Source organism: Zophobas morio, unplaced genomic scaffold (genome assembly GCF_036711695.1).
Source record: "Zophobas morio isolate AGI-343-1 ecotype UQ-CSIRO unplaced genomic scaffold, CSIRO_AGI_Zmor_V1 ptg000014l, whole genome shotgun sequence".
NCBI classification, from domain to species: domain Eukaryota; kingdom Metazoa; phylum Arthropoda; class Insecta; order Coleoptera; family Tenebrionidae; genus Zophobas; species Zophobas morio.
The window spans coordinates 5394953-5417957 of NW_026972119.1; the positions used below are offsets into that span (position 1 = coordinate 5394953).

The window sequence follows — 23005 nt, forward strand, 5'->3', positions numbered from 1 at the left end:
GATAACACTGGACTTAGGACTCCTCACGTTGCTTCTAAAGGGATGAAGAGTGTACATAGAAATCTTGGAATTTTCTATAAAAATAGAATGGGCAAACAGGAACGCTTGCAACTATTTCTTGTTTTTAGTTAAAAGTTCTTAGTTCTATGTTAAATTACTAACCTTTTAAAACTATACTTAAAGGATACTTACATTGACACATCTTTACTTCATTAGTGTCAGGTAAGAAGGGCATTTGAAAAAATTTGAAGCCGAATATGTTGGCCTTCAAAATTTTTACAGGTTAAAATGATTTACTGAGGTATCGGATGCTTTTGTGAAGCATCTCATTACTACCACATACACACGCACAATTTGATCCATCGTTTTTCGCCTTTAACTATCTATTTTTTACATTTTTCTATATCATTCAGCTAAAATTTATTCCCATTTGATTCTTTTCCATGAGGCAACTTGCCATCGCTTGTTTTTGTTCCATCTTTTGCTCTTATTTTGGAAATTCTTGGATCGCAATTTTTTATACAATTCATTATTTGGTACTTTGTTTTCCTACCTGTTGCTATGTCTTTATCACTTATACCCACCTACACTATCTTGTTCACTTCTCCATCAATTATTCCTTTTACATCAAATTACAAATATCCATTCCGTCCTTTATAAGGTAGATACCTAGATACTTGTTTTTATTTCCCGAGCGTAAGCTAAGGGAGTATACTAGTCGAGTCAATCAGCCGAATTGCCATTTTCATATTTTCTCGACATGTCATGAATTCTAGAGTACGGAAAAAATGGCCTCCCGTTTCCGCCCGTCTGTCTGTCTGGTGGCTGTATCCACTTTTATTAGACAAGTAATTTCCGAAACTACTGGACCGATTGTTGTCACATTTTGTATGTATGTTAGGAAGATCATGTAGATAGTTAAACGCTAACTAGAATTTGACTAGTCATTCCCACCACCAATCGGATGACGTCATCTCCAAAATTTATAATAAAAAGTGTTTTTAAATTTTATAAAATAAGATACTACTGCACCTCAGTACTCTCTGAATTCGTGTCGAATTTTCACCTTAGACATCCAGAATTTTTGGAAAAATTTATTCGTTTATCCCCTCCCAAAAAATTGATGACGTCATCTCAAAATTTTGCCGAATAAATCCTATTCAAGATGTACAAAATATGATGAGTCTACACTTGTGATTTATCATTGCATTAAAAGTTTTTAAATTTCTTATAAAGAGTGACTCATAAAGATTAAGAAATGAGTCAATTTATTTTATTGATTAAGTCAGGAACGCCACACTCCGTTTTCTCGAAAATTTGGGAATACAGTACTGTTGTCATTAGTATTGCACTGCACCTATCCAAAGTGATATACGTGTCTTTGCAAAAACGTTGATGACCTCATCACAAAATTTTGTTAAAGGAAAACTCACTTGGAACGTACGTTCGTCACCATTCTTTACATTTATTTTAACGTTCCATACATTTCTTTAGTTTAACTTCTAAGGGTTTTCGAAAAAAAAATAAAAATCACATAATCAAATTTTATAATTTTTCGAAAAAGCTGGATTTGTTTTATTGGATTTCAGGCGCGAGGGAAGTAGGTACTGTTGAAATAACCTTCGACCAATTTTTTTTACTGTTTTCTTTCAGTATCCCCATTGATTGCTCTGTTATCAGCTTCGGTTTGTAATTTTTGTACACGCACATTCTTTCAGGATTGTCATGTTCTTTCCATTTCTACACTTCTCTGGATACAACAACGCATTTTTAATTAAATTACTAGCATAATTCTACGTTTTTAATATGGCATTCGAAGTAATTTAATAGTCATTACTTTATTCTTTATCTCCTTTATTTTGTATTTCCCTAATGACACTTTATCAAATTATACTATACTACTATACCAATTAAGCTTCACTGGGTACTTAGTTAAGCCGACAGTTTATATATATTTTTTTAAAAACAGTTTCATTTTATCCAATTACCACTTTCAGATATACTTATAAAAATATATACAGTCACACTCCCCAAATGTTTTTGTATGTGGCATATTGTCAATCGATGACTTCCCTTTTCCAAAACCCACTTTCATAAAAACGCCTGTTTCTACAAACACTATGGCCTACACTTTATATAACGTGTTTATAAGGGTTAGTTACTGAACATAGAACTGGACATGTGTCCTTCCTTATGAATGGGATATATTTCGCCTGTAATTGGGCCTCCGTGTCTGTTGGGGGACGTAATTGAATAAAAAAAAAAAATTATATCGTCCACCCAGTTCGGGCGGAAATCCTCTTCTCACCATATTGGGTTCAATGTTTCCACAATTCTATCAATTATATTTTCTGTAGCAGATAATCATTTCTCATTCTCATTCCTGTAGGGCTTCCACTTTCTTCAATTTCTGTATGTGGTTATTGGCCCCTTATTTCCATTTTTCGTTTTCTCAGTGCCTCTTCGGTTTCTTCTATTACATTCAAATATTTCTCATTCAGTGCAATTGTAGCAATGTATTTGGTTGCATTTCCTTCCTTTCTTTTTAATGTAGCGCCGCCCCTCTTTCCTTTGTTATAATAGGTAAGTTTTATATTTTTCTCTTCCGTTAACTTTTATTACGCATCTTTATCTTTCGCTTTGTGGTATTCCTCCTTTATTTTTTTTGGTCTTCTATTTCCGAACACTTTTTCTTGCCTTTTTTTTTAATTCTTACATGTAGCATTCACCAGTCGTTTCTTTTGTGTGTTATTTTTGTACTTTTTATTTTTCTTAAGTGCTTCTCGATGTACTTATAACCTTTTCAGTTTTTCTGTTTTGTCGTTCACTGTCTTTTTTTCAGATTTCACCACTCACTTTTGTTCTATAATATTCTGGTAAATTTGTTTATAATTCTTACCTTTGTTTCTTTATTAACACTGATGAATCGGTCACAGATTGACCATCTTTTTCTAGTAATATTTTTTCTCCTCATTTTCCTCTCTAACGGTTTATATTCCATTTTACAGTTTACATTCCGCAGAATTTGTCTTTGCTGTCTAATAAGTGGCTAAAGAGTGAGATTTGTTGCCACTCCTGTACGTGAAATTAATGAATTAAACTAAGTAGATTTTTTAATATTGGTCTAAAACAATCCTACGATTAGTTCTAGTTTAAGAGGTTACAAGTTACAACTTATACAGCGTGATCAACAAATACTGTTCGAGTTGGCACTGCAATTAACCAATTCTGTGAAATTTTTCTTGCGCTGCTATTGCCGAACCTGATTCAAATGCTTGGCGACATGTTACTTTGAAGCACTTAAGTAAATTAGGTTGGCGGTCAATAACAAATTTTAATTTAAATTAAATTAAATATCACTGTCAATCACGTCCATTTTGGTAACAGGAAGTAAGGTAGGGTGAAGTTCTACTAATTCCAAGGACGATTTAGTGATACAACTGAAAGAGTAATTGTTGACTACGTTGAACATCTTTGGAGTATACTCATATTTGAAAAACTGCACTATAAAGTCAAATATCAAGTATATTAGACGAAGTTTTTGAAATAAAGACGTATATTCTTTAAACAACAGCTCTCGGTTTCACATCAGACAATTATACTACATCTGGAAGTTATGACTACAATCTATTATCATTTTCTTCCACAAAACTGAGTTTGTGATGCGGTGATCTTTGTGTTTTATATTTAATGTGTAGTATGAACGCCGCTAGATCTGTGTAAATTAAAAAAAAAAGGAACTCTTGTACCGTACAGGTGGTCATATGAAGGCTAAAGCGCTCCGACGCGAGGTTCAGATGCACTTACGGTTTGCCGCCTTAACCGCAAGAGCCGATCACTGCTAATGACGTACTGATTAAAGTTAATGAAGCCTTTCAAAACGCCGATTTTTTACCGACAGCTAGGTCACAGTCTAAAATATTTGTAACAAGTTTTTCTAAATATTGATCATTATTTATTATATTTTTTGTTTTTACAGCTACAAACAAATTTATCAATGGAATTCCGTAATAATAGCTTACCTAAAAATAATAAAAAATAGAAGAGCACAAGAATTGAAACCTTTCAATGAGGCAATAGCCGTGTAAAAATTCATGTATAGAACTGTTATCCTACAAACAATTACATTAAATTTGTTGGGGTACTTAGAAATCGGCCCTTGTAACGTTTGGTATATTACAAAACCAAAATTACGTTTTATGTGCATATTTTGAAAAGATTTTGAGCTTTTAAAATTTGAACTTGTTGGAATAAATTAAAACCAGCTATTTTACTAAAACGTTCCCTTTTGTTACAGGTAAGACCATGGTGTTCCCAGAAAGGTCTCGTAAGTATACCCCCGAAAAAGAGTCCTAATTAAAATTTAATTAAAAGTACAGCTCTTGTTTAAAACACGGGCACACGGTAAAATAAAATAGTGAAGGGTCATAAATTGCGGCAATCTCCTGAAAATCAATCTGGTCTTATGTTTCGTAAAATAATTGTTGCGTGTATAGCCCACTAGCCATCTTGCTTTTTTCCGTGCGGCTTGGTGGTGAGAGGGAGATGGGGAAAAAGTCGGGACAAAATTACCGGAGATGGAGAAGCATGACTTCGGGCAAGGTATCAAAAAGCGTTGTTATTATAATAATAATCACATGCGCGAGTGGCGGGTCGGCAATAAATCATTTTGCGATCCGCCTGCTCGGACGGTCACTCAGTTGACTGATTTATCGATCGAAGTGTCGGCTTTCTTTTCCAGCGGTGTGGTTGTTGTTTTTCTCCGGGTTTATGTTTTGCAAATCTTGGCGCGGCGGGAAAAAAGGAACGACTTTAAATAGGATTAAATTGTTGATGGGGGGAGGGGCGGGGAGAAAGCTGGTCGTGGTGATGACCTTTTGTAACTTTCAAGAAAATGTGGTGAGCGGAGTGAAGTCCTGTAGGTTAGTGTTCGCGTAAAGTGCCTACATGAGAGTCCTTTGTTTGAAAATTGTTCCGAATTACTTCTAGCTATTTTTGGTTTCTCACCATTCTGTCACTATATTTTTTTTACTACCCGAGCGTAAGTTATACTAAAGAAAGTTGACTTTGGGTCTATCTATCAAAGAGGTTGTCGAGTTGCATTTAAAATTTTCAACTCGTCGGAGGTCTTTATAGCAACTCGTTTATCATAAGAGCCGAGTTTGTTCGAAAGGTTTAGCAGTAGGCGATCGCTACTCGTTTTAGTTTCTAGTTCGGTCGAGAAAGCGGTACTCATAGAACGAACAAGTACTTTGCTACTGATTGATCTGTGGAGACTAAAATTCCGCTTTCGTTTAATACTGGGAAGTATTATAACCATACTAATGAATGGTTCATGTCAAGAAGGGCCAAAGTCAAAAGTATAGGGTTCAGATGACGAATGGTTACTTCCATGTTTTCTCGACGTTAAGTAGCTCCCAGAATATAAAAGCAAGCCACTTGTTTCCATCTGCTTGGCGTCACCGGGCGACAATTTTATTAGGACAGTAAACTGCTAAACTATTGGCCAAAATGATTCAAAATTTTAGAAGACCGTGTAGATGGTTAAGCGCTGACCGAAATTTGTCTCTTCATCCTCCCCAAAAATGTGATGGCGTGATCACAAAATTTGGGGGCAGAGCTGTTACCAGTGTCTGTTTCATATTTCCTATTCTGGGGCCACGTAGACAAATAATTAGGCATTATAGAGGGAATATGTGTCTGCCATGGCATGGGCAAATTTGGTCCCACAGTTGATCTGTTGGTTGCATACTTCAGATTAATTTTATAGCGTGTGTCCGCTATGTGTCTGCTGGTATAAGCATCACTTTCAAACAATGCATGATTGAAGTTGCATCAGATGAGATTAAAATTTAAACAGGAATCAACGGGCCCGCCGCACACAAAGTGTCCGCTATTGTGACCGCCGTGGCCTCTTCATAACGTAGAATTGTGTCTGCTCTATTATACCGCTGTGGCCCAGTTGTGTGAAAACATAAAATAGCATAAAATATAATCAAGGGTCAAAGCAGACACCGGTGTCCGTTTTGGTTTTTTGAATAATATGTGTCAAAATTTTCGAATTTCAACAAATAACCTATGTAACTATATATAAAATTTAATGTAGAATACGTACAGCCTATCAATGGCCCTATGACTGTAACTGCATGATTTTGGGTTGGCGCTTAACGTGCTAGGTATCATTGATGAGTCGGAAAACAAATATAACCTCATTCGAAATTTAATTTTACAAATTTGAATTCTAACACGTACCGTTATCAAAGAAATGAAAAATATTTTCCTAGAGCACCCTAATCTGAAAACTTTTTGATCATCTTTTATAGTCATTAACACCTTTAACGATGCATCATTAAAATTTGTTTCCCTTTGTGATTTATTCCATTTTTATCTAACTTTTCTGTTGTCATTTTAATAATTTTATTGTTGCTATTTTCTTATTCATATACTTATGTGCATGTTTTTTTTTAAGATGAAACAGCTTTCGTAATATTATTTTAGGTCTTAACTATACGAAAAATGTTTATAGTTCAAATGTTCTCTTTACGTATTTACCGCATGGTTGCAAAGACCGGAGAACTTCAACTGCAGTCCAGGTCGGGCGTTCACTAATTCGACATCTTAACTCCGGTCCAAAGTCATATTCACTCCAAAAGCATGGCATTAATTCCGGTCCGGTAAATACCTACATGACTCGAACTGTGCTTATTTAATGCCGAAACAGATTCGCTTTAATTTGGATTAGGAAGCGAAGTAATTTAAAAATTATTTTAATAATTGTTAGACAGTATTAGAATTCAAGGAAACTTGTTACTAATTATGAAATCTATACTTAATATTGTTATAAGAGACACATTTTGTAAAGTCATATCTAAAAATGCGGTTTTCATAATATTCCAAAATATTTTGCTACGTAAAATTGTGCTGATATCTAACTTTTTTACTTATTACACGTCTACTTTTTGACTTATTTAGTTTCACGTTTTGTTTACTTTTGCACGCATTTTAAAATTGAAATTTGAAAAAGGACAGCTAAAATTTTTACAAAGTTTAGAATAGGTGCTTTTGTCAGTTTGAATCGGAGTTAAGACGAGGAATTAAGGCACTCCAAGTACCATTGTAACGACCTTGGACCAGAGTTGATGATCGCCCCAAAAATTTGATGACGTTACCTCAGAATTTTGTTAAGTAATGTGGTCGTTTAATTGTGGTTGAATGTTTTAATTTTACACATACGGTTTGTTCTAAAACATCAAATTGGTAAAATTTGTCTTAGAAACTCTCCCAACGGAGTTCTTTGACACCTCGATCAAAAATTTACGATTTTTTGAAAAATTACATAATGAATTTCTTAGAATTGTTAGTTAAACTTAATTAACATTCATTTAGTGATTGCAGAATATTAACAAAATTGTAATTACTCATCCCCTCCAAAATTAATGACTTCAGCAGAAAATATTGTTGAGTAAATCTCACTTGAAAATATATAGGATGACAGGCTCATTTGTCTATAGTTTAGTATCCTGAGCCTATTATTAATTTTACTTAGATAGATATATTGTTAAAAGAAATCAGAGTTGAAAAAAATGCAATTTATCTAATGAAATAGTTGAAACTAGCTTCTTTCATTCAATATTGGTCGTCTGAATAAACTTTAGTGAATGCTTTTACTTTAATTAGAAAAATGACGGTGAGTGCTGAGGCAAATTATGGAACCGGTAAATTGTTTCTGAAACCATTTTATGTATCTTTAGAAAATTTTGTAGATCGTACAATTTAATTTGTCTACATAATGTACACTTTTCATGTTGTTTTTTTTAAGTAACTGTATAGATTAAATATAACCTTATTGAAAAGTCCACTTTTTTCTGTATTCGGTGGTGTGTCATATACATATAATTCCTTATACATATTTTTGTGGAATAAAAAACACATGTTGACAATCAACCAATTATTCAAATTCAAGTCGTTAAGTCGCAAATTTGCGACAGCCGTTATAATTATAAGCAATCTGAGTGTTGGAGCTATCCGGTAAATTCGACATGTGGCGACCCAAAGTTCCCTTAAAATTGTACTGTAGACTAATACATGTAGTCTATGAGTAAAAAAGTTAATTATGCTGCTAATTAATCATATAAATAATAATTAATATGAAACGATCCATTTTAAAAATAATGGGCTTGTTGCCATTTACTTCGCGAAAATAATGAAGGCGTTGAATAAATAAGTTTTTTGGGGATCTCAAATTCTAGAGAAAAAAATACGCCCTCACATGCACGAGCGTTGGTCGATTTCAAACAGCGACGGAAGTACCATTTCAAATTTTTCGACATTTTTTTTTTAATTTTTGTTTATTTACAGTTAGGCGTATTGTGTATTGTTAACTCGGATTAATAGAGCCGATGACCAATTTCGTGTGATCCGTCAAACGTCAAAACAAAACCAGAGCAGGCAAGTCCGTGTCATCAATCCAACGATTATGACCCCCATCCAACGATCCGGTAGCAAAAAATCTCCGCTAAACACCTATAATGAACATTACGGCACGCTTCATCAGGAAATGAGGAATTTAAACCGCTGGTGGGTAAATGAAGTCCGACTATTTTCGAAGTGCTGATAATTTATCAACGTCTGAAACAGCCTGTGAGCGACCATTACTCTTACGGCCTCACACAAACGTGCTGATTGCTGCAAGAAACGATGTGGGAACATGGACGTCTGGACCAATTCCTTTCATTAGCGAATTTTTGCCCAAATGCTCCCTGCTTAACACTACCACAAAAAACAAACAAGAAACACAATCGAGAGCAATTTTCTTTCAGTTAACTCGAACCACTGGAATGATTTGTGTTGTCGCTGGCGTATTTGTCATGGAACAATTATGGCAAATGTGGGTAATATTTATGGATGGCTTATTTGCCGCAATGGGACAAATGGGACGCGGAGCTGAGTCTTCAATTACAAGTGCGCCTCGGCAGGAATTTGCTTTTTTTATCTTGGCTGCTTGAAGAAATTGCATTTTCGTATCGAAATCACCAACGCAGGAATCGAAGCCTCCGGCCGACGTTCCCCTTGAGCTTAGAAAGGTCATTCCTGCTATCTCGTCCGTTCCTGCCGACATTTGGACAAGTGGAAGGCATATGCAAACAGCGATGTGGATCTTTTATTTGCGCCTGAGCGAGACTTGTTCTCGGCTATTCTTTCATGCTCCCATATCATCTACAAATTCTTGATATGGCGGACAGCACAATGGACAGCGCGGTGTTCTAACGACACCCTGTAAAACGATATCTGATTGCCCATATCGCGATATGCATTTCGCGAAACATCCGTTCCGCTAAGCGCAAACCAAGCGCATTTTTATTGCTGGATAATTTCGCTCGACCCTGAGTCCCTCCAATTACACAAGAACTGTGCGACCCTGACGATTTTTCTCCAATCTGAGTTATTGCCTATAATGAGAGTTGAAATTAAAATGGTTTTGATTTATGGCATACCTGTGCCATTTGACGTTTAATTAATTATAAATGGTTAAATGGTACGTAGTTGCAATTTATAAATTAACTAATTTTGGAACGAAAGCAGGTTTTCTCAGGAAGTGATTGTTAATTGAAAATTTACCTCACATCTGTCTTTAATTTCCTCCAAATTTTAAGTATGAGGGCCTGTTGCATTGTCCACAGTATGCCTTAAAACTGGACTAACGGGTTTTTATTATACACACCATTTGATATCACTTGACTTAATTCTTATTCTCCAAATTTTGCATTGCAAAAAATAAGCAAAAGCAAAAGTCAAATCGTTGTCATATAATTTACGTGGTTTTAGCGATATCATGTTTTAGTAAACTGCCAATAACATTAATTTAGTTTCAAGTATTTTTCATTTGTGAACTATGACTTTCGATTCAAATTACAAAAATGTTTTAATCATTTAGAAGACTACTATTAAATAACACAACACAAACTGTTAGTTGTCACCTTCACTTGAATTCTACTATATTCTTCATAAAACTAGAGGAAAAAGCAAATTTGCAAACGACACTTGAACTTGTTACTTGAAAAATTTTCTGCCTCTGGATAAAGTCCACATTTTTTTAATTTTCTTTGATAAATATATTGCTGTCTGAATACAACAGCACTAACAACAGTTTACTATACATTAATTTTTTTTTGTCTACCTTAGTGGAACTTTCAAAAATTTTTAGTATTCCTTAACCAGAGGGGGCTCTGAAAGTTTTTACGTAGAGAGGGGGCATTACAGGATCGCACTTCAATTATTATTATTGATTGTTTTGAACTGTATAATTTGTTAAAAAGCTAAATAAATTCGAAGCTTTCCAAAGTCTTCATTGCGATATAATCCTTCCATCTACTGCCACCATTATTGAGCTTTACTTTTTTCTCTCTAAGCCATTTACAGTTAGAACAGTAATCACACCATAATTTTAATTGACTTTATAGTACGGCAAAAGTTTTAGTGCAAAATTTTACAACAGATCCTCCAAGTGCCATATTGAAATAATTTTTATTTATTGCTCGTATGTACAATAGGAGAGTTGGTGGGGAGATATTTCGAGGCAAGAAGGATTTTCTGCACCCCGTTGTAACGAACTCCTAAAAATTACTGATGCAAGCTGAGTAGCAATCAAGGGCGGCTAGTGCCAGGGGCCGCAAGGGCACGTCGCCCCCAAAATTACAACGTCTACAAACACATTGAACATAGCAAAATATAATAAAATAACATTTCAATATTTAAAAAATTATCCGGAAATTTGTGTCATAATTATCAAAACTAATTTTTTTATGTCGCTCCACTTGTATCAAAACTTACATCTAAAGATGTTGTGTCATGGTTATATGACATGTTATTGCTGATGAAGTGCTGGCTGATAAAAGCGGAGACGGAGACCAAATCATGGTTCATTTAGACGTTTTGTTTACACCGTTGCCATAGAAACCGTGCGTCTAGTCGCGGTATTGGGCTGAAGTCGGATCCTGTTCCGACAGTGCCCACCAGCAGTAATTCAATTACGACAAAATAATTAATTCGGTTGAATATTTAATAAAAAATCTTCCTGTGTGTCACGGCGGTAAAATTTTAGTGAAAAATTTTGGGGAGAGTCACCCCAGAGTGTTAATAAAAAAAGTGTTCATGGCAAAACGAGAGACTTTCATAGATATTTTAATAGACGTACGCGTAGGACCTAATAAATATTTGTGGATGTGCGGTTGTTTTGTGTGTCTCCTCAGTAATGAGTTAAAACCATCGCCCTGGATTAATACAGGCGTGGATGATCTATGACACGAAGGTATGTGGACAAATACTTTTTTATTTTTAATGAGTGTATTTTTGTATTTATTTCCGTTACACAATTGTGTCCATTAATTGGTAATAACAACCTGTTTTATATCTTTATATTTAAATCATCAATCGAATTGTGCCCCCCCCCCCCCATTTCAGAAGGTCACGAGCCGCCACTGGTAGCATTAAGGCATAACCGCACTAAACCTTTCGACGAACTATACACAAGTATGTGTAGATCGTTTCATATTTGACCAGAAAACTATCTAAAAAAATAACTCTGCTGTTTGTAGTTTTGTTGGAAGGTTCTTGTGACGATGACTTTATTGGTTTTGTTCTAGTATCAAAATTTAAATTTTATTCATTAAGTTTGCTAACATTAATAAAAGTGCTAATAATTATTAATTTTATCACTCCATCACGGATATATAAGTATACAGGTTGAGCGCGTTTTTTGATATCTCATTAATTATTGGAAATGGAAAAAATGTAATGAGCAAAGTTGCGCGGTTCTTTGAGGATTAAAATTATTTTTAACTATATAGGGCATTTTGTACATTTCTTTCTTTTTTGCTGATTATTTTCAATATTTAAAGTTGATAGTTACCGCCATTTTTTTATTTTTTAAGAGACACATCGACATATTAGAAGAATGAGGATCTAAAATAGAGTAAGATACAGTAATAAAATACAGGTGTTCTATTTGAATAAAATGAAGTATGTATACTTATTTGAAAATTTGATTTAGTTGATACCGCGTACCTTTCTTTGTCGCTCTACAAAATGTTGTAACATAGTTTTTAAAAGTAACCCTACTGTTATTTTTTTTGTGAATCCTTTCATTGCTAAAAAATTTCAAGAAACTGGAATAACATGGCAACGTCGCATCGTAATTTCAAAAATAAGCTATGGTTGTAAAACCTAAGAAAGGTCATCAAAATATTGAAAAATAAGTATATACTTGGAGTATTTTATTAAAACAAAAAACTAAGTTATGACCCCCTTTATAAGCAATTCTAAAAAAAATGTGTCTGTTGATAATCCACAAGTGTAGATCCATAATATTGTGCACAAATTTGAGATGACATCAAGTTTTGACATTTTTCCAAAAATCTAGATATTAAAAATAAGGACGAATTAAGAAACCAAATGTATGGAAGCATATTATTTTCTAAAATTTAGATAGAATTTACTTGGGCAAAATTTGAAATGACATTACAAAATCAGGCACTCAATTTATGCAGTGAAAAATTACTATCTGATCTAAGTTTGCCAGACAAACGGTATTGATTCCATCACTTTCAACCTACTATCCACTGTCTGTTCGACACACTAAAGAACTGATTTCCATGAACAAAGGATTTCCGCTACTGAAGAGAATATATTTTTGGTTGATGCGTGTTCAGGGCTGTTTCAAAGTCAGTATTATAAATACATATTAGAAGCACATCTTTTAATCCAGACTAATTTTTACTAGTAATATTAGAGAGACTGCATCTTAGTATGTAGTTTTATACGTTCCATATTGTTTTTATTAGTGTCTCTCAAACCATGGATTAGAGTTTAGATTACATTTGCCCAAAGTTCGTCCTTCCAGGTGGAGTGTTGAAGCCCCACCTGCAGCGCCAATGGGTCACAGTCCTGGAAATAATGGGGTTCTTGTCCCATAAAGCACCGCCATGCCGACGAGCACCTGGTTTGTGCTCCTGTTCGATTGTAACGAGCAATAAGGCATTTGTACAAGAGTCAGCAATTTATTATGTTAGCCCACGCATCTACAGTATTATTATGATAATAATATGGAAGAACCTGCGCCGCTCTATCTTGAATCAGTCCATACAACTGTCTTCGGAGTGTCTCTCGAACGCCGCTCGATCTGCTCTCAAATCTTGAAAAACTTCTTCATCTATCGCGCCAAAAATCTGCAAAAATACAAGTTGTTTATTCGATTTTTATGCAGATCCGCTTAAATATTAATTAGGTGAAATTTTACACAATGTAGAATCCCGCTGTGCAATTGTTAGGGTAATTGCAGTATGTTAATTTTGTTTACCGGATAATTACACCGAGGAAGTATTTTGCATTCTTGCGTCCTGGATTATTTATGAATTTGTCGGAGGCGATGAGGAATGATTAATTCTTTTAGTTCACACGATTTTCTTCTAATGACTGTTATTCAGATCCGAATTGAGTAATTTGGAGCTGGTGTGGGCTGCTGTCAGTGAAATTGTGTCTTATTCTGTGTGCTCAGGAAACATGGCTGCCCACGACTAATCGGCTTAATGTATGGCAGGTAGATAAACCCTAGAGTCCCTGCGGGTGGTCCAACGGGTGGAAACAAAATTTGACCAATGTTGGCTGCGAACTGGAAGGTCGTGAGAGATGGTACGGAATTTGTGGGGAATTCATTGTTCTTTGTTGGTTTTTATTTTTAATTGGGTGGGTGATCATAATAGTCATATGTAATTTATACAAGCAACGCAAACATAACAACTTTCAGGGAGAATTAAATGATTTTATATTTTTCTGTTAGATCATTTCGTAACGTTGTGATTAATAGATATTTCTCTAATAAATAAAAACTAAATAAAATAAATACACGCAATACTGATGAATTTTACACTTTTTTGGAAAATCACTCAACATTTTTTTTTGTACCTATCTATTATTTTTATTTTATAATCTTAAATAAAAGTTTACTTTATAATGGACATTTTTTCCTTAATTGCACATTTTTTATCGGCATCGAAGTATATTTTTTCTTTAATAACTATATAATTACATGTGCTGGAGAGTTTTGTCCGTGTTATAATAATACATACTTATGCAATTTAGTATAATGCTATAATTTTAGTACCGAGAAAAACTAGATATATGTTTAGTATAATTAGGTCAATAAAAAAGTAGATATTAATAAAAGTAAGTTGATTTAATTATCTACATAGCAACTTTATTGTTGGACAACCACTGATTTTGAATTTGGTGTTAAGTTTATTTTTGCATAGGTACAGAAAATCTTGACCCATTTGGTAAACGAAAAAAAGTTGCTGAATGACTGAAGAAAATCTTCAGTGCTTGGGTGTTTCAGTTCTTCAAAGTCATTCATTTCTATATTTTTTTTATTTAATATATGTAGATAAAAAAATCATAATGAATAGGCAGGTAAGTATTACAAAAAAGTGTGAATGAGTATTTGTTCTTAAATAAATTACAAGGTCTCTTTTATTTATATAAAATAACAAAATGTTTCATTATTTTAGGATTAATTAGAACTAAATCATTTACTTTTTAGGAGTTTATTTTATATTCTGTCTTCCATAGCACTTTATACACAAATTTATGACAACTTCTTGTTATTCATACATTAACTACGTGCGCTAAACTTCAAATTAGCACAAACTAGACAACTTTTACTTAAAACGTTCCAGTTGACATAAAAAAATAGCAGCAACTAAAAAAGTACAAATAATTTCTCGCGAACTTTTAACACTGAATAATTTAAGCGTTATGCCATTGCTTTGTTTGATTGTTTTACCAGTCGTTAGCAGTCACTTGCAATGATTTATATGCAGAAATACATAAATAAATATTAAGTTGTTTGGTGACCAAGTTTGACGTGCGATTACAGTGATTTCGAATGGGTTTTACGTGTGGAACATATTCTTTTGTACATAAACATATGTTCCCACGTCTAAGAAAGAACTCCAAATTTTCTACTTAATGTTAATAAAAATTTGCGCGAGTAGGATAGTTTATTCACATACAAAATTGCATTAATTTCGGCACCAAAAAATTAATCACCAATTTAATTGACATTACAAGAAATGACTCTTGCACTTTGTTTTTTAAGAAATAGTATTTTTCTGAACTAACCATGAATTTAATTAATTATTTCTAGGAAGATAACTGATCTTTAATTTTGAATATTAACGAACCTCTATAAATTTAGTTCGAAGCCGTAGTCAATATTGCCGTTAACTATGCTTTAAATATGGATCTCATTAATTATGCAGATACTGAATTAAAAAATATATACGAGTATAATTGGGCGAATAATTAAAAATAATCTTTTTATGTGGAAAAAACATGTATTATTAAGAATCAAAATCGTTGTTTGTCTCATAGTGCTGACAAGTTTTGTATACTTAATTTACGTTATCCTTTTTTCATTAACGGGTACTTTTTCAAAATTGCAAAAATATATAGACATTTCAGAATTTAAGGCAAGGGGTAAATTTAATTCGTTTTGAGAATAAGTATTGTTGAAAAAAAGACAAATTTAGATTGGTTTTTTCAAATCAGAAAAAAATATTCTGACAACCTTGGTCAAAAACAAAAAAATGTGGAACTTGAGTAAGAAAATTAATTAGTTGTAGGTATGTTAAAGTTATCAATTTTTTTTTCTTTCATTTGAAAAAGAAATATATATCTAGTGGTTATTTTATTTGATACTTAAATCCCTCACTTTTAAATTTTTATTTAAGAAAAGGAACAACTGAAAAAGGAAACACCTGTTGACTATGTAACAAACAATGTTTATTTTAAATAATACCAAACAAAATTTAAATATCCAAAGCACTATTTCGACTAGGGATGTTTTGAAAAACGTTTTAAATAGTAGGTGCGAAACAATCAAATCATTTTTTGCATTTTTTCAGATAAAACAATAAAAACAAAATTAAAAAATATATGTGAGAGCCAATTACTTAGAAGCTTATAAACAAATTTTTAGTTTTAACTGTTTCGAGAATTGTTTAGAAAATATTGCTGGCAGCACATTTTAAGCAGATATGTAGATATATACCATATTGTGACAAACTCGGAAATAGCAGCAGATGTTGTCTCTTTTATTAGGAATTGAAACCAGACACCTGTTCTAAAATATTTAATGCTGATTTTCGTTAGGCAGTACATTATTTTATATAAAATTAATTAATTAATGTAATACTTTCCACATGAAACCTTAAATCTTGCATCTTAACCTTTTTCATAATTAATAGTTCCACAAATTTCTTCGTTCATTGTTCCAAAAATTGATCTATTTTCATCAATAACAATCGACCCAAACTCCACAAAACCATCATTAAGCATCTCTTTTAAAGATAAGCCCTAATTCGCCATAACCCGGCAATTTTCCATTGTAAATGCAAGCCCAATTTAGGAATTTCGTATCCACTTCTACTAATAACACGTTTCGAACATAATTTACGACCATCCTTCCATCGGCTCCCAAAACCGGAAACGCACTCTTACACTTACATAATAATTAGAAAAATTGAACAAACAATCCTCTGGACGTGCCGACATAATTAATGGATCGCGTCGCAGCATTTTGTGTTTTATACAAAAGCCGAGGATAAACTCAACTTAAAAAATCCAACGAAAATAAATGTATTTCCGACGAGGCTGGCAGCAATTTCATGAATTATGATACCATAATTCAAGAAAAGAAAAGAACAGTTGGCAGGCCTAGTAGGTGGTTGTCCGGACGGACGTCGGGACGCTGCGATGACGCCGGGATGCGTTTTCATCCCGACATGCGATTGCGTCAATGCTCCCCATGTGACGCGTTTTCGAATTTTGGCGCGAACGTGCGGCCCCTGGCGGCCACTCGCTTGAACTAAGCAATGTGAGGAGTGGCCGGCAGATGGCGCATGCTACGGGGGTGAGTTTAATCGGCGGATGTTTTATTGTTGGAGCGGTTCCGTGGGGAGGGAACATGAATGCGAACCAGTCGGTGCATTTTTGTGCAGTTGGGATGATTTAATGGCGAAAATGGGGGTGAAATGGGGTGGTAATAATTTTTGTTTGGAGAGGGGGTGGGTAGGTTTGGTTTACAAAATTGGGGAGTTTAATGTTTTAAAACAATGAGGGAGAATGCTTTCAAATCTTCGTCGTAAAAGCTGAAGGAATAGTTGGAGCAGCTTGAAGGTAAGGAACGGTGGGGTAAAATGGGGTACTAAGTTTTAACGTAAATAAGGGTTATCAGAAGTAAATAAAAATTATCCAGTGTTAAACATTGTTTGAAAATCTAACTTCCATGAGTAAATTGTGAAATTACATGTTACTTTTTTTATGAAATGGTTTGGCAAGAAGAATGTTTTCGCATCAGTGCAGAACTCAGACAGTATTCTTGAGGTTCCCAAATATTGTTCAATTTTCAGTTATTCTATTATCATTTTTGCCACCGAAATAACACTAAAAAACAGTAATAACAAACTTAATTAAAATTTACTTTATTATTTGTAAAAAATATATCGATGTTTGATTTTTATCACGTAACAGTAAAACTTTTAACGAACAGACGGATAATGCTTTTTTGTTATATACTAACAGGCATCTCTAGTATAGTTTTTTATGTGTGGTTAATGATGGATATGACTTGAATTACAAAGCATTGAGAGCACCCTTGCACCAGTATCCCCATCTCGCCCCACCTTCCTCTACACCAAGTATTCAATGAATGGTCAGTGACGGTGTACACGCATGCACCATAAAAAAGGCACGAAATCAGGCGCTTAAGTCTATTGTAATTTAGTTGCTTCTATACAAACAGTAAAATATATCTCTTTTATGAAATTTTTGGAATGGTATTCTAATTTTCTAGTGGAAAGATATAAATTAATTATGATCTAAACAAAGCGATACTAATTATATTGGTAGTATGTTCGTACAATGACTATTTTTAATGCTTTTTGTTATGCAAATATGTATCTTTTCAAATTTTTTTTGACAATTGGGTAAACAGTTTTAACAAATAATGCGGATGAAGTATAAACGATACCACATGGTGTGGTTTTTGTGACAATACTAAATATTAACTTTATATGTGTCATGTATTTCGAATAATAATGCGGGGGTTTTCCAAAATTTTAATTTTGAAATAACTTGTATAAACAACTACAAAAATAAGTATTTTACCAAAAATTTAAGTGGTACTACGTCTCAAGTTATATTTTTTCACTTTTATTGATAAAGAATGTAAAAAAAGGCGTGCACATTTTTTCTAGAGTGATTAATAATTTCATTTTAGTTAACGTAACAATAACTGTCGGACATTACTCTATCAAAATTTCATAGCATTTTGTACGCGGTTTCGGAGATAAATTCTAGGGGATAGTTTAATCATAATTCTTTAAGACAAGTTAATAAATGGTTTTGAAGGTGAATTATTGAAGTATTGATCCAAATATTATCTGCACTTTGGCAATGAGATTAAAAAAAATATATCTATACTTCCCAAGCGTAAGCTAAGGCAACTAAGCAAAAGGAAAACGAATGGCCACTTTAATGTTTTCTAGGTTTTAAACTTCGAGAGTACGAAAAAAGTGGTCTCCCGTTTCCGTTTGTCTGTCGTCTTTCGTCTGTGTTGATTTATATTCGACACATAATCTCCGAATTACTGCTGAAACTATTATTATCAGATTTTGTATGTATATTAGGAATATCATGTAGATGGCAAAACGCCAACCAAAATTTGCCTAATCCTCACCAACAATATTAAAATTTGATAAAAAGAGATACTCCTGCATTTGTCGTTTATGAATCCGTTTTTATCCGTGACATCCAGATTTTTTGAAAAAAAAATCTAAATTGCAATTTAAAATTGAAACTGCAAAAGCCAATCCTCTAAAATCTTGTAGTCGTTTTGAGGTTATCGCAATCATGGTAAGTCAAAATTTATTCGTTTAACCCTTCCAAAAAAATCATGATGTCATTTCAAAATTTTGAGAAATAAATCTTGTCTGGAATATGCAAATTATGATTAGTTTATCCTTGTTTATCATTCCATTAATAGTTTTTAGAAAAACAAAGTTTTACAATTTAATTTAGGTAATCTGTTCCTCTCTTTCCAAGCCTTGATATCTCAAAATTGGATGAAATAAATATGGTTTAAAATTTATAGTGCGGTATGTTCTTTTGTTAATTGTTTAATAATAATGTACGTATTCATATTTACGACGATATATTATGATCAACGAAAATAAAAAATTGATCTAAGCTATTAGATAGAACTTCCCCGCCCCTGATGTGCAGTTAAAAAGTATAAAATTTGATGTTGCAAAATTAATTTTTTTTAGTGATAACAGTGTGGACTACTTAACTATAGGTAAAGAAACATGCTAAGCGCATTTTTCGAGTGAGTTTTTTTATAACAATACTTTCTGGAGTACAATGTGACATTACTAATACTACATTCTCAAATTTTCCGGAAAATGGAGCGAACTGATCTTGATTTATTCAATAATAATAATATCGAATAACCACAACTATAGACTCATACTATTGTTAGAGAAAATTTATCGAGCAGAAGTTTGAGATGACGTCATCAATTTTTTGGAGGGAATAAACACAGAATTTTGCTTACAAAGGTTGCTGTACAACTTTGATTTTTTTACAAAAATGTGCATGCCAAGGCTAAAAAATTAAGGTGAATATTTTATGCTATACCATACTCCTAAATTTTGCATAATAAATGCTACTACATTTGCTATGCAAATTTTTGGGATGACGTCATCCAATTCATGGTGGAGACGATCAGACAAATTTTGGTTAGTGCTTTAGCATCTCGACGATATTCCGAAAATTCCTACATATAAAATTTTGATAACAATCTTTCTAATAAAAATTAACAAAGATGACAGACAACAAATAGACGGAAATGGGATACCTATTTTTTCAACTTTAATGATCATAAACCGTCAAGACAACTTGAAAGTAGTTGTTCGCCGGATGAACCCTTTCACAATACTTCCCTAATACAGCAAGAAAATAGCATCTTTTAAATAAACATCTAGGAAATGAAGCTATAAAAACGTAATAGAAATGGAATAGATCACCTACTGCAGAAACAAGCAAAAGGCAATAAAATTCAAAAGAAGATGCTTGATTACTGAATCTTTTGAGGAAGTTATATATATTACAACTGTTTAATGTGTTTGTATCATTGTTTATACATATTCTTTAATCTCTGCTCTCATTTATACAATTGTGCGTCTAACAGAAAATCGTCCTCAAGATGGTTCTGAACGCGTAAGCTGTTTTGGTCACAATGATGAATGAGAAAAACAAGTAAAAATCCAACGCCAACTAGAAAGCGATTTTTGAAAGTTTTATCTATACATATTAAAATAATAGTTATTACCCAAAACTGTATATTTAGTCGCAATGCGTTGTTTCGGAAATAATTATTAATGCAAAACAAAACTTTATGTGATGAAAAAGTTGCATATTTCGAAAATTTTGTCGAACGATCATTTGTGTACTAAAATTAGTAACAGACATTCCAGAAGTATTAAAGATTAGGTAACTTCATTAGTGAAGTACGACCTAATGTTTTTGGAAGAAAAGTGAAATCAACATTTCCGTATTTTCCAAGCTGTGAAACGCATGAAGTCATGGATTAATCGTCATCAAAAACAATTTTAGATATCTACATAGAATACCTACTCTGCATGGCTTTCGTTCGAAAAATGAAAAACCAAACAAAATTTTTGTAATATCGGTCTAAAAACTTCGATCATACAACTGTTAAATCTGGTTATGATTATTAATATTTTTTAAAGACTTCTTTCCTTTTTTTTAATTTCTTGGTTTTAATTTGCAGATAGCTACATTTCCGTGGATACTTAATTTCAGCTCGTCGGAAGATCACACAAAGCCAATGGTGAGTTGTTTAGACCTAACACAACATTTCCATAACGGCCCAAATGTGATGTGCGCGTCGTCTCTCTGGGACGTGGTGGAGTGCGTCGGTCGGTAATTAAGAACCCCCAGACGAGGGGCGGCTAACACGAAAGCTTTTGGCAATTAGGCGTTTCAGTCCATAGTTTGATGGAAGCATTAGGACACGGTCTGCCGGTGTAAATTGCAGCGATAACATACAAGCTTTGTCGTTTATTTGGTCCATTATTTATTGCCAGCTGGGATCCGACACTCACTTTTATTCCACCTTTAAAATATGTATCGAATTAACGCGTGATTATGATAAGGGATGATTATTTATCAGCGCGAATTCCCGCTTCCGACAAACACGAGAATTTACTCCCTTTTATGTGTGTTTTCGTCATTATTTTCGGCCAATTCCTCCCTTCGAGTTCATACTGGGGACAATTTGAGTTACGTGTTTTCTTCTAACGAGGTCCGCCTTTTCCTTGTACGTACCCCACCATTTTCAGATACTTATACATTATATTATAATTGTAAATTGGCGGATTGATTTTGCAAATGAAGAAGTGTTTTATTGAAATGTGGAGTTTTGAAATTTAAATTCGGTGGACCCGGTGAGTTGTATTATAAATTTTGCATGTCGGAGGAATCACTTTTTTATTTCAGAACCTTCTAATGTGGTCCAGAGTGGCCGGCATTTTCCTTCCGGGATTCTGGCGATTCGACTCCGACTAGGTTCTAAATATCAAGCGGCGAAATATCCCCCTTGGGGTTTTACCGCGATTTCATGCCGAAACTAATCGCCGATAACTTCTATGCGATTTATTCACTATTTCATAAATTTTAACGCCATTGAATTAACTCCGAACGTGAACGGTTTGTTTTATTGGTCGTGTACAAGTGCTGCGTTGTTTTTGATCTTTATTTTCATCGTATATCTAGGGAGTTTATCCATTTGAAGAGCAGGAAACTCAGAATCAAATGCAGACATTCTGCGTCTTTTAAATAATGCTAAAATTGTCTTTATCTTGAGTAGTTTAATTCAAACAAAATAAAATAAAATTTTTATAGAGGTTTAGGACTTTTTCGCTCATAATGTAATTGCTGAATTTATTTTATTTTACACGCCTTACGTATTATATTGTGGACTGGTATTTTAGCTTTAGTTAATACATTATGTATATAAACTTGCCGACCAGTTCGCTGAAAGACACATCAGGTTTTTATTGTACGCAGAACCAATTACGCATAATATTATAAGGCAAGTTTAACCTTAAGAACACCGTCTGTCATTAAATACAAACGATGACAAATTTTCTGATGTTAACGGCTCTTTTTACGAAACGAGTGATTTTTTTGTGGCTGTTTAACAACGATGTAATAAAAATTATAGATACATTGTTATAGCCTCTTAAGTATGCGGGTGATCCTAATCCCACAGGAAAGTTGTGCGCAAACCATATAGGAGCCAAGGGTCAGTTGCGCGCAGCGGTGAAAAAGATTGCATATAATTTGAAGGATCAATACCCTCAATTGTGTAATCTAATATTTTACGTGGGTGTTAGTCATTTAAAAATAACTGAGTTTTAGAACAAATAATTGACCAACAAAATCTATTTTATCGTAAACATAATTACATAATACATAGTACTGAATATCTCTCCTAAATGTCTATTCACCAAAAGCTTTCTTAATTAAATATTTTCTTATTGCAAACAAACATTTTTTTTGGTTGAAGTGTGGTAAGGCGAGGGATCTTATGGGGTTTTTAGTACATTTTCAGAATGTAACATTTGCATAACTAACAGACGTTTTTATGAAATTTTAAATATAACCTGCCCACAACGTTCTCTATAAATACAGTCGTTTTTTAAAAACGATTTATCGTCATCTTTAAACAAAAACCATGTTTGTGTAGAAAAAGCTTTTCGGCATTTTCATTTCTCACAAAAAAAGTCGACAATGTTTCCTATTAAATTTACAGAGCTTTGCAACCTGAAAACACTGGTGATAACCGCGTTCCAAAATTTCCATA

The 23005-nt window shown here is 33.5% G+C and overlaps 2 protein-coding genes across 3 annotated transcripts in view; both read left to right on the plus strand.

Moving 5' to 3' along the window:
- LOC135129218 (homeotic protein ultrabithorax-like) overlaps positions 1 to 23005 on the plus strand; it is a 543629-nt gene that overhangs the window by 471398 nt on the left and 49226 nt on the right. The window contains exon 3 of the transcript XR_010280528.1: positions 20909 to 20968. The gene's annotated coding sequence lies outside the window, so the exon portion shown is untranslated. The remainder of the gene's footprint in view (positions 1 to 20908; positions 20969 to 23005) is intronic.
- Positions 1 to 23005, plus strand: part of LOC135129216 (homeotic protein antennapedia-like) — a 295089-nt gene that overhangs the window by 124294 nt on the left and 147790 nt on the right. The gene's annotated exons all lie outside the window — the stretch shown is intronic.